The 13337-nt window shown below is 40.7% G+C and overlaps 1 long non-coding RNA gene across 1 annotated transcript; it reads right to left on the reverse strand.

The window, feature by feature from the left end:
• Window positions 1-1479: 1479 nt before the first annotated feature.
• Window positions 1480-7297, reverse strand: LOC125561063. Its single transcript, XR_007307076.1, has 2 exons — window positions 6534-7297; window positions 1480-1767 (listed from the first exon to the last, which is right to left on the reverse strand). It is a non-coding gene; the product is annotated as an uncharacterized LOC125561063 (long non-coding RNA).
• Window positions 7298-13337: the final 6040 nt, after the last annotated feature.

Raw genomic sequence — 13337 nt, forward strand, 5'->3', positions numbered from 1 at the left:
ATCAGTTGTGGTACATGAAAACTGCAGTAGTGGGTCTATCGGGGGGGGGGGGGGGGGTAGGGGGTTTAAACCTCCCCTTGGGCTTTCTTTTTTTATTATTTTCAGTGTATCTTTTCACTCCAAAATCTTTACGAAGGTAAAATAATGACGAAAATTTTTGGGCCAAATCCCCCCTTGGCAAAAAGCTAGATCCAGCCCCTGAACTACAGTATGGCATCTAAATTTTTGGAATGCTGTTACATTCTTCATATATTCTTCACAAGGTCAAAGCTTGTTAGAATGGTGTTTTGATAAAAATATACATAGTGGAACTTCTATAAAAGGAAATAAGAATTGACCATTAGACTCTTGAAAAAACATTCTCGTCAATGTGACACCTTGAACTTTGACAGCCTTTTTCACATCAAGTTTTAGTATTTTGTTAACTTTCATATTGCATATTTAATAATATATAGATTTAGGAACTGCCTAAAAGCGGAGCCAGCATTGAAAGAATGTTTTACAATGAGATTAAAAAGCGATTTTTACTGCCAAGTTATTATGAATTGTATTGGCCCCTCCAAATGGATCAAGCAAGCACTCATTCAATATTAAATATGCAGTATGAAAGTACTAATCCTGGTGTAAAAAAGGCTGTCAAAATTCAAGTTGCCTTAGTTGATGACAATGTTTTTCAAGAGTCTAATGGTCAATTCTTATTTGCTCCACTATGCATATTTTTTTATCAAAATAGCATAACAACAATCTTTGACCTTGTAAAGAATATATTAAGGAGGTAACAGCATTTCAAAGATTTAGATGCCATTCTGTAGTTTCCATGTACTGCATATTAGTGCACCCACCCTTTGGCCAGTTGTTTTTAGAAACCCTGGATCCACCCATACTAGCTACTAAAAAATGAATGCAATGGAGGAAAATACTAAATTACTTAAGTTCTTTAATTTCAAACCAAACCATGTTCATTGAGTTATGTTTGGGGTAGAGAGGAATAAATAAACAAATAAACAGAAAGTCAATGGGGAGTTGAAAGGGAGAAATGTGACTCTATTTGAAAAAATGTGAATCTACTTTTTAAAAATATATGACAAAAATGCAAATATAGAATGATACACTTCAGGTGCCACTTACTAGTGATACTCCATCACCAAGGAAATTAAAATCCACAAATATACCTCAGTCATGCATTACATATTGGTGAACCCACCCTTTAGCATGGTGGCCTGCTGTTTTTATTTTATTTTTATTTTATAGAAACCCTGCAGCCTGGATCCACACATGCTAATGCTACTACAAAATTAAATGCAATCAAATGGAGGAGAACAAATTGACTTGGGAAGCAAATTAAAAACAAATCCTTGATATTACTGATTAGTGCTAAATGAAAATGTCTAATTTCAAACCTAACCTATTTTAATTTATTCAGGGTCTAGAGGGGAAACAGCAAATAATTATCAATTGCATATAAAAATATTCAATAGAGAGAGAAAAAAGAAACTGGGACTATATTTTTGATAAAAACTTTAACAGTATTGCAACAACTTGATTGAGCACTCTCCTATCATTTCCCCTTTCCTCATTATCTTCAGGTTGATAAAAAATGTTTTACAGATTTACAGTATCATTGACACAAAGTATCTTGCTCTAAAAACCCTATTACACTTATACTGCTGTACCAAAGTAAGAAAGCCCGGCTACATTTCCCTATTCTTATGTCTTCCAGCCTTTAGCATCAAGCATGACCCTCAGGTAGTCCTTGGTTGGTTTAACCTAAATAAAAGTGAAAACAATTAACTTGGGTATTTGTTTTTCTTTCAAATTAATATTTTTATCATCCCATTTATAACCTTACTAATTTTTCATAACTATTTGAATAAAAATAAATAAACGATGAAAAAAATTATCTTGTAACTGTAAAGTATTTATGATAATGTTGAAAAAGTTGCTGTATCTTCAAAAAGACTAAATAAACAGGATATAAAGACAAGAAAGGTCTTCTTTAGCAATATATGACAGGATTATATTTGTCAGCCTTGATTAAATATCTCAACGCTGTCAATAAAGTAAAGAGAGAACGAAGAATATCAAAGGATGTTGTTATGCTCAAATTGCTTGTTAGACCACGAATTCTCAGTTTGAATGCTCGGTTACTGTAAGCTGCGTTGCATTATACCAAGATAAATTAATATATATAAACAAAATAAGACTAAAACAGTACATTATAATAATTTATACAGCTCTATTTCGAAACTAAGGTCTTAAAAGTAATGAACTGGCACTAGCGGTGTGTGCCGGAAGGCTGTTCCAATCTGGAATAGTGTTGGGGGAAAATGAAAACTTGTAAACATCTGTACTCTAAAAACATATGTATAAATCGAACAAGCTAAGTGTCATTGATACAGTAGTGTAGTATTTATGTATGTTAAGAACCTTGAACATTACGTGTTGGGCTGCCTGTGTTATGTTTATTGTTGTACAGCGGTTTTACCCCATAGAATCTCTAGGGGCAGCCATCTTGCTTAGTTTTCGGTTTAGTTTTACAAGCTGTAGATTTATGTTGATTAAAGCCTCAGTTTAGAGGCATACCTTCTACTACAATTTAATCAACATATTTTCTGAAGTCCCATGGATAAAGTACTGCGTCCTGAACGCCTAGAAACCGATCCAAATAGCAGCACGGCCCAGAAGGAATGGCTCCATTGGAAAAGGACCTTCGAGAATTTCGTACAAGTTCTACCTCAGACGGGCCTGGACAAGTTGACCGTTTTAACTAACTTTGTTTCTCCAACACTCTTCCAACACATCGAAGATTGTACGGAATACGATGCAGCAATTGAGGCGCTACAAGCCCTTTATGTTAGACCACGGAATGAGATCTTCGCTCGCCATCTACTTGCAACGAGACGCCAGCAACCATCGGAAAGCTTAGATGAGTACTTGCAAGCTCTGAAAACACTGAGTAAGGACTGTGATTTTAAGAGTGTAACCGCAGCGCAGTACAGCGAAGAGAGCATACGGGATGCGTTTATTACAGGTCTGCAATCCAACACAATCAGGCAACGATTGTTGGAGAACAAAACACTTGATCTAAAGACCATGTTTGACCAGGCTCGAGCTCTGGAGTCAGCAATGAGGAGTTCAGAATCATATGGAGCACCACAGATACCTATAAATGCAACTGGCCTCCCAGCACTACCTTGTAACAGCACCTCATTGTCAGCAGAACAGCCTGACGAGTCTACTGTAGCTACAATGAAACCCGATAAAGCTACTTGCTTTCTGTGGAAACAAGAAACACCCTCGACCGAAGTGTCCTGCCCTGGAGGCTATTTGCAACAAGTGTCAAAAGAAAGGCCATTTTGCTAAAGTTTGTAAAGGAAAGGCGGTTCCAAAAGAAAGAGTTTCGGCAGCAACTTGGTCCCCGATACTCGCCACATTGACAGCTAACCCACCAGAATCCCTCTCTAAATCATGTGGCGTCGTCAATATCCAAGGATTGCAAGTCAAGGCCCTGTTTGACAGTGGGAGTAGTGGAAGCTATATCCATCCCAGTCTAGTAGAGCAAGCAAGTCTGACAGTCCAGCCTTCATCTAGTACCGTATCCATGGCAACCTCCTCGACAGGCGCCATCAAGGTTAGTGGTACTTGCACAGTTGATCTTACCTACCAAGGACGGAGATATGAAGGCCTTAAGTTTTCTGTACTCCCTGGGCTATGTGCAGACCTCATATTAGGAGTAGACTTTCAGTCAAAGCACGAAAGTGTCATCTTCCAGTACAAGGGCTCCGAACCGCCCATCTCCGTCTGTAGCTTCAGCACTCTGAATGTAGACCCGCCTGAGCCATTTGCAAACCTGACAGCAGACTGTCATCCTATTGCCACAAAGTCACGCCGCTACAGCCAAGAAGATTCCACGTTCATTGATGAAGAAGTTAAGAGGCTGCTTAATGAAGGAATCATTGAGCCCAGTCGCTCTCCATGGCGAGCACAAGTTGTAGTAACCAAGGATGAGAATCACAAGAAGAGGCTAGTAATTGATTACTCACAGACCATCAACAGGTTTACCCTCCTCGACGCATTCCCATTACCACGAATAACCGACTTGGTTAACCAGATCGCCCAGTACAAAGTCTTCAGCACTATAGATCTACGTAGTGCTTATCATCAGATCCCTCTCAAAGATGAGGATAAACCGTACACAGCATTCGAAGCTAGAGGTAACCTGTATCAGTTTAGCCGACTCCCATTCGGCGTCACCAACGGGGTGGCCTGCTTCCAGAGAGAGATGACTAAGTTTGTGGAAGAGAACAATCTCAAGGCGGTCTTCCCTTATCTCGACAACATCACAATCTGTGGGAAAGACCAAGAAGAGCATGATTCCAACCTTCAGAGTTTCCTTGAAGCTGCTAAGCGCAAGAACATCTGCTATAACAACGACAAGAGCATCTTCTCCACCAGGCGTCTTCCTATCCTTGGATATGTGGTTGAGGAAGGGAATATCAGTCCAGACCCAGAACGTCTACGCCCTTTGCGAGAGCTACCCGTTCCAAGTGACTCAAAGTCTCTGAACAGATGCCTCGGATTGTTTTCCTACTACTCACAATGGATACCCGCATACTCGGATCGAATCAAGCCAATAACCTCCTGCAAGGTTTTTCCATTACCCGAGCCCGCTGTCGCGGCCTTTGAGAGTATCAAGAAGACGGTGGAGGAAGCTTTTGTTAGTGCAATCGATGAAAGCATTCCATTTGAAGTTGAGACGGATGCTTCAGAGGTGGCATTAGCTGCCACTCTCAGCCAAAATGGGAGGCCAGTTGCATTCTTCTCAAGAGCCTTACAGGGCAGCGAGCTCAAGCACGCCTCAGTTGAGAAAGAGGCACAAGCGATTGTAGAAGCTGTCCGACACTGGAGGCACTTCCTAACAGGGAGGCACTTCACTCTTAAAACAGACCAGAAATCAGTATCTTACATGTTTGACCAGTGCCACAAAGGGAAGATCAAGAATGATAAGATCATGCGGTGGAAGATCGAACTCTCCTGCTATAGTTTCGATATCATTTACCGTCCTGGTAAAGAGAACATTCCACCCGACACTCTGTCCAGAGCTACTTGCGCCACGTTGAGTGAAGATCCCCTCTACCAGCTCCACGAGTCACTCTGTCATCCAGGGGTCACCCGACTCAACCACTTCGTACGCACCAAGAACCTCCCTTATTCCCTTGAGGAGATCAAGAGCATGACAAGTAAGTGTCCAGTTTGTTGTGAATGCAAACCACAGTTTCATCAACCTCCCAAAGTTCCTCTCATTAAGGCTACTAAACCTTTCGAGAGGATAAACATTGATTTCAAGGGCCCCTTGCCAAGTAACAATGGCAACAAGTTCTTCCTCAATGTGGTTGATGAATATTCAAGATTCCCTTTTGTCTTCCCTTGTCCTGATGTGTCTACACCAACAGTGATCAAGTGTCTTACCTCCTTGTTTACGATGTTCGGTATGCCAGCCTATGTACATTCGGACAGGGGCTCCTCCTTGATCAGCCAGGAACTGCGAGACTTCCTGAATGAAAAAGGGGTAGCCACAAGCAGGACAACTGCTTACAATCCCGAAGGCAATGGGCAAGTGGAGAGGTATAATGGAGTGGTATGGAAGGCAATTTCAGCATCCCTGAAGTCTAAGAATCTGCCAGCAAAGCGCTGGCAAGAAGTCCTCCCTGATGTTCTACACTCCATTCGTTCTCTGTTGTGCACGGCTACCAATGAGACACCCCATGAGCGATTCTTCGGTTTTCCCAGGCGATCCTCTTCCGGATCTTCCATCCCAACATGGATGAGTGAGCCTGGACCGGTCCTACTCAAGCGTCACGTCCGTGCAAGCAAGACAGATCCGTTAGTTGATGAGGTGGAATTGCTTCAGGCGAATCCTCACTACGCCCATGTGCGCTATCCAGACGGCCGAGAAACAACAGTCTCTACCAAGCATCTTGCCCCCAAAGGTGAAGTACCAACAATGTACCCACTCCCTCAAGTTAAGCCTACTGTTCCAGGTGAGCATCACCCTGCTACTGGTAGTTCTCCACCTTCCTCGGAGATAGAAGTGGAGATAGGTGTGGGCGAAGAAGTGCCACAGGTCAGTACAGGTCTTGATGGGCAGCCTCCCTTGCGACGTTCGGAGAGGACCCGACGTCCAGTGGACAGACTTAACCTCTAACCGAGGGGTGAATGTAGTATTTATGTTACGTTAAGAACCTTGAACATTGAATGCCCCCGTGCTTAGACTTAACCTCTAACAGAGGGGTGAATGTAGTATTTATGTATGTTAAGAACCTTGAACATTACGTGTTGGGCTGCCTGTGTTATGTTTATTGTTGTACAGCGGTTTTACCCCATAGAATCTCTAGGGGCAGCCATCTTGCTTAGTTTTCGGCTTAGTTTTACAAGCTGTAGATTTATGTTGATTAAAGCCTCAGTTTAGAGGCATACCTTCTACTACAAGTAGCTAGACTACTACGTATTTCTGTCGTTAAACTCTTACTTACCGTGAGGAATATACGCCTGAATTACTAGAACTTGAAAGTAAGTATTAACGAATTTAACATTTACATGGCGATTGTCAGTTGAATAAAAGCCATTCAAGTGCCAAAATTATAAACCAATCGGAATTCAAGTAGATGGTATTTTAGCCAATCAAAACAAGGATATATGACATTGATATGTCATCTTGACGTCATACTAAAGCTGTTACGGTGTTTTAGTTTGAGCGATTGGTTTTGGCACAACAATAAATGAAAAAAATGTCATACTCAAAATGCAAATCATCGTCAAAAACCCACCTTGGCAGTGTTTTTTTTGTCGCTTTATGTTTGTCGCCTAGTGGTTGTGTTCGCTTTTTGTTGTAAACCGTGATCTTTCTGCTAGCAAGGAACTCGTCAACACAAGTGAATGATTTTTATAGCTGCAAACAGACATCAATCCAAGGCCTTTTCCTCTCAGGATCTCCTTACATAGATATAGACGTGAGTGAATATAGAATGGTGAAAAAGTGTAGAGCCTCTCCTCTTAGTCTTCTTTTCAGCTGCTGCTGCTGCTGCTGCCACGGGCGGGAATTTCCATCGGCTCGTACTTCAGACAAATGTTTCCTCAAAAACTCCGCTTATCCGCTTATTTTCTCATTAAATACCATTTTTAAGCTGCCTTTCTTCTGTGAACATACGAACTTTGCAGCACAAAGCGAGGCGGTAAAAAACAAACAACAGCGTAAGATCGAGTGGGGCCTGGGAGTTGCACGATTGACTGGATGGATGGATGGATGGATTGTGACACACAGGGTACCCGCGCGATGACCACCAAAACCAAGTCGCATAGCTATACCATATTTCTATACCTATGGAGCTCCGCGGGCGGCCTGCGGCCGCGCTGGCTCCGCTATTATTGAATAAGTGCTTGCTTGATCCATTTGGAGGGGCCAATACAATTCATAATTACATGGCAGTAGAATTTGAAATATTTGTAATCTCATTAAAAAACATTCTAGAGATCCCCTCTAAAACTACGCCTATCAGTCAACACAAAAAGGTGTTAAATGCTGGCTCCGCTTTTAGGCAGTGCCTAAATCTATATATTATGGTATACCATAATAGCGGAGCGAGCGCGGAGCCCCATAGGTATAGAAATGGTCTATAACTAGGCGACTCAATTTTTGTGGTCAATGACGTCATTGTCACAAGCTGCCATCCAGCCGCGATCTGCCTCGGCACAGGCCTCCAGAGCGCGCAAAACAACATGGCGGACGCTGCTAGAGTATTTCTGCTCCTCAAAAACACAAACAAACTGACTGCAGAGAAGCCAAGAATTGTCGAAAAAGAAGTGCTTGAAAAAAATCATTCGTGGGAATGCTAACCACGGATATGAACTTGTCTAATTATGTGCAAAAGACTGTAAAAGCATGGTTGACAATTAAGTCATCTAAACAAGCACCTTGCTGCGCATAACATTATATCCAATCTACAACATGGTTTTCGTGCAGGTTTTTCCTGCGAGACGCAGTTAATCCTAGCGGTACATGACTGGGCTTCGATCCTTAATAAACATGGCCAAGTAGATGTTCTTCTGTTAGATTTCCAAAAGGCCTTTGATAAAGTTTCGCACTCGAAGCTACAGCAAAAGCTTAAGCTCTATGGCATCTCCGGAAAGACTCTGTCCTGGTTATCTGCTTTCTTAACAAATCGTTCGCAGTTTGTTGCCGTCGATGGTGCAAAATCTAACGCGGTACCCGTTACATCAGGTGTGCCCCAGGGCACCGTCCTCGGGCCAACACTCTTCCTCCTATTTATCAATGATATTGCTGATTCTCTAGATTCACAGATGCGGTTATTCGCGGATGATGCCATTGTCTATCGCCAGGTTGACTCGGTCGATGATCATCAAGTCCTTCAACATGACCTCGACAATCTCTCTGATTGGTCTGATACCTGGCAGATGGCCTTTAACGTCTCCAAATGCCATCTGTTATCAGTCACTAACAAACGCAACCCAAGCCTGCATGAATATGAGATTAACTCTCAAATACTATCTTCTGTTGACTCCCATGATTATCTGGGCGTGCGCTGTTCTCGCGACCTACGATGGGGGAGCCACTGCTCTAAGATCGCAAGCAGTGCTAGCAGTACACTAGGTATAATCAGGAGAACCCTTAAACCATGCTCAAGAGAGGTTAAAGAACGTGCCTATATGACATTAGTCAGGCCTAAACTTGAATATGCCGCCGCTGTGTGGAATCCGTACACCACCAAGGATGTTTCCCTCCTCGAGCAGGTACAAAAAAGCGCCGCGCGATTTGTAACTTCCAACTACAATTATAAAGCCAGCACTACAGAAATGGTTGAGTCTCTAGGTTGGGACACTCTGGAAACAAGACGCCTCATGCTGCAACTATCAATGTTTTTTAAGATCAAAAACAACAGTCAAAATCCAATTCCCGACAAGCATCCAAGAGAACACAAGAACATCCAGAAGGACAGATATAAGCTATAGACAGTTGCAAGCAAACGTAAATGCGTTTGGCATGTCCTTCATACCAAGAACAATAAGAACTTGGAACTTGGTATCTGGCGACATTGCGGCCCTGCCATCCTTACAGCTCTTTCAGGCCGCCGCCTTGCCTGCGTTAAGATCCAAGCAGGCCCCTGGCTATATGCGCCGCCTCTAGCCAGGGTACACCATCCCCCCTTTGCGTTAGCGAAAGCTATAAAAGGTTATAAACTTTAAGACTTTAAGACTTGAAAGTTTTGAAGAGTCAAGTCTTGTGCTCGAGTCAAGGTCAGCTGAAATGTCAGAGTAAGCCACAAGATAAAGAAAGAAAAAAAAACAAGCTAATTTTATGGACACCTTCTCCGACAAGTGCTCCTATGTATTTGTTCTTGCACTGGCAGACGTAGGTAAGTTGGCGTATTGTATAAAAGTACTTAGCGGAACGGTCTTTCGGAGTTGTTTTGTTTTCAAACTTTGAATACCTTTTTCATTGTTGAATTTGATTTACTTTAAGTAACTTAATTACCTCAGCGAATAAATATTCTAGGCTGTATTTATCAAATTCGATCTCTAAATCTGCCATTCACCATCTATAGAAAAATTTTAACTACTTTTCATAAATAAATTGAATATAAGTTACCAGAGCTGTCAACTCTGTCACAAGATTTTGGACCTCATCATAAACCTAATTATTTTTGTGAGAATGTTCATACATACTCTGTATTCATCCGCATTGGCTCTCTTGTTTTTTTCTCACATATTTGCTGTATTTTATCCGATTTCACAAGATTTCTGTCCAAGTTGGGTTGACAGCTATGATATACTAGAAAAATGATTGATTGGTCAAATTCTCACAAAGATGAGCAAGGCTTAAATGAATTACTTGGGTAAACTCCAGCTTTCTTTGGAGTAAGAAATAGAGAACTGGTTTCCTAAAACCAAAAAGAAATTGAGAGCTGGTCTCCTAAAACCCTAAGTATTAGTAATTTGTGAAAAACAACATATATTTGATAAACACTTGAAATTTAAATCGACTATTCTGGAATTCTGTTTTGATTTAAAAAAAAGGTGCACATACATATTAGGACCTTGAGGATCTGTTATTACCTAAAAATATGCCTTGTTTTATACCACCTGACAATATTTTGAATAACCCTGGGTACCTAAATGTTTTCTTACAAACCTTAAAAAACTTTTTTTTCTCATGTCACAATATAATGTGGTCCAAAAGTAAAATTCAGGTTTCATAGAAAGCCAAGACAGCTTTTTTGAGCAATTTGCTCAAAAGCAATGGTTTTTCCCTCTGCAGCTTCTCCTATAAAAGCTCTTTCAACCTCTGGCTCATCAGATCATAGAGCTTTATGAGACAGCAAAGTTCATATGTTCATTTTCTGTAATGGGTATCATTTTAGAAAATTTTAGTAGGGACTATTTTTAGTTTTAGGTTTTATGAATTAGGCTTTTGTGGTATAATATTTGTATCCTATTTTTAGTTTAAGATTTAATGAATTAGGTTTTTGTGGTATAATATTTGTATCATAAGGAAATTACCAGTTTTTTCTTAAATGCTTTTCTCCAAACTTCTTCAGGTTAATCTCAGCCAGAGATTCTGAAATCAAGCTGAGAAACAAGCTGCTGGCTAAGAGGCATGACCCAGGGCAGGATGTACATATAAGGCATTGGTATTTAATGTAGGTCACCAAAAATAAACACATATAAAGTAACAAAAAGTAAGATAATATTTTAATGGAAAAATTGTTATAAAAAATGAACCAGAGTTATAAAAGTAAAAAAACCTAGTTTTTTTCCATGTTAGCCTGACAGGTTCTTGTATAATGTGTGGTTATTTGGTTATAGTGACATTTAGGTTATTTAGGTTCATAATAGTCTCTTGCTATTACAATGACTTATGGTAAAGTAATTGAGCTAGTAAGTTAATCATAAAAAAACAAAAACAGGTCTACTATATGATCCCTTAAGATCATATTTAAAATTATTTAGAAATCAATTTTTCTATTTCAAATAATAGGCAAAATAGATGCTTATAAAAAGGATTCTAATTTGATAATTTTAGGTTAACAGGCTCATTCCAGGTTCTTATATGTGGTTTTAATCCACTCTTAGCAAAGTTACATTCTAAAGCACAAGAGAGAAGGTTAGCCCATTGACTCCTGGCTATTTTTGAACTGAATTTACAAAAAACAGACTGAAAACAGATACCTCCCCCCTATTCTGAGTTTTATACAGCCCGTCAAAGTCAAACACAGCTGCACCTAGTCAGCGGTATCCACGCTTTCCAACAGTGCTTTGCGGTCCCCATTTTTAATCCCTCGTCGTTGTGCTGAAGCAAGCACAAGTTGATGGTTGCTTGTATTTTTCATCAAAAATACAGCTATGAGCATATTAGGCGAGTGTCTCAGACAATAATGAAGTCTATTGGGGCATAATTGAGTGCTTTGCTTATGGGTATTTGCAAGCAAAGGTGGATTCATGATTATTTTTTCTTGTTTGGCTTTGCCTGGATGAGAAAATGATTTTCTAATGAATCACCACAGCTCTCCTAAATTCTGTCTTTTCTGAAACCAAATTGATTCCAAAATTGTTTACACTGCTATTCTGGGTCTGTATGACCTGGAATTGATTTGTTTGGCTTCGGGTGAAAAGACTTATAAAAACCATCTGACTTTGGGGAGAGGAGTGTTGACTGGCCTTAGACTGATGCCTGAGTATCTTCATCTTGTTGTGTTTATTTTTTGGATTGTGGGTACTTCTTAAAGCCAGGACAGGCCGGTTGAGGGGTCAATGTGTTAATAAAGATATTTTTTTCCAATTTTTGAATTGCTTACTTTGAAACTTACACAAGAGAAAGAAAATGATAAAGCCCTATCTTTGCAAGTTCAGTAAAATAATTTATAGAAGTAAAAGGAATTGGGACAGTACAGGTAGGGAATGAGTACTTTTACCTCAAATCCACTATGATAGTGTGATTTGCTGATATACTTATTAATGTATAGGATTTTGATATGTATTTATTTGTTTTTAATTTTGAAGAGAATAAAATAGCACCCAGTTTTTTGTAAGGAACTTTAATTGATACTCATTTTAAAATAAATATGACCTCCCTTCACACCTGAAAGCCTTCCCTGTTAATCAAAGCATACATTTATTTTGCTAATTTTGTTGTATCAGTTGTCTATCAAGTATAGTTTAGTTAATGATATCCTTAGTAATGTCAATAAATACTTTTTTTACCTAGAACAAAAAACAGGTATTCCCTAGGAGGATTAGGAGGACACGTTTTAATATTAATTGCAGTATTTATGGAACATGCAATCTTTATATGTTTTACATATGGTGCCTTTTTGTGGGTGGTGGAACATGATGCATCAAGTGCAGGGAAGGGGGGTTCTAAACAAGTTTATGCTGAAAAAAGTCATGCTGGCTCCGCTTTAGGCAGTGCCTAAATCTATATATTATTGTCTAAAAGGTGACGTCACTTCCGCCCTATCAAATCCCACCAATCACCACCCCCTCCCCTCCCCAAAGTCCACCCGTGACGTGACTTCCGCCCCTTATATTCGGACCAATCACAGCACGCCATTTTCAACAGCCAATCAGAACGAGCCATCACCTCACCCGGGGGGACTGGAATCCACGCTATATATTCGGACCAATCACAGCACGCCATGCTGTGACGTCACTTCCGTCCCTTATATTCGGACCAATCACAGCACACCATTTCAACCAACCAATCAGAACGCGCCACGACGCCACGACGCGCAGACTACCTTTACTACTCATGTGTCTAATAACGGGCATTTCTCTCATAGCGGTGAGCGCCCATATAAGTGCACGTGTCTAATAACGGCTTTTCTCCCATAGCTGTGTGTCCCAGTCTCTTCGCGACCAGCACCAGAACAGCTTCAGTGGGCTAGAGAATATCAGAGGTCCTTATGCCAAGACCGTACAACAGACGCCAAGAGCGATATGGTGTCTCAGCAACAGTTGCTGTAGGGACTCTGGGGGCTCCATGTGTCGGATTGACACTATAATAATGCCAACACTAGAAAAGAAGAGGTGCATCTCGGTAGAAAACGTTATCCGCTTGAATCGCCGCGGAATTCAATCCACCCTACAGTAACCCAGTGGTGAGAGGCACAGCACTACAGAGCGACCGGGAAACCTGTGGTGAGAGGCACAGCACTACAGAGCATGCTACAGTAAAAAACCTTCTATTGCCAAACAATACATATCTTATATCTAATACGCTAAGTGAAAAGTGTGTGGCATCTCACAGACAAAAGGAGCAGCTA

This window comes from Nematostella vectensis, chromosome 2 (assembly GCF_932526225.1).
Source record: "Nematostella vectensis chromosome 2, jaNemVect1.1, whole genome shotgun sequence".
Taxonomy (NCBI): domain Eukaryota; kingdom Metazoa; phylum Cnidaria; class Anthozoa; order Actiniaria; family Edwardsiidae; genus Nematostella; species Nematostella vectensis.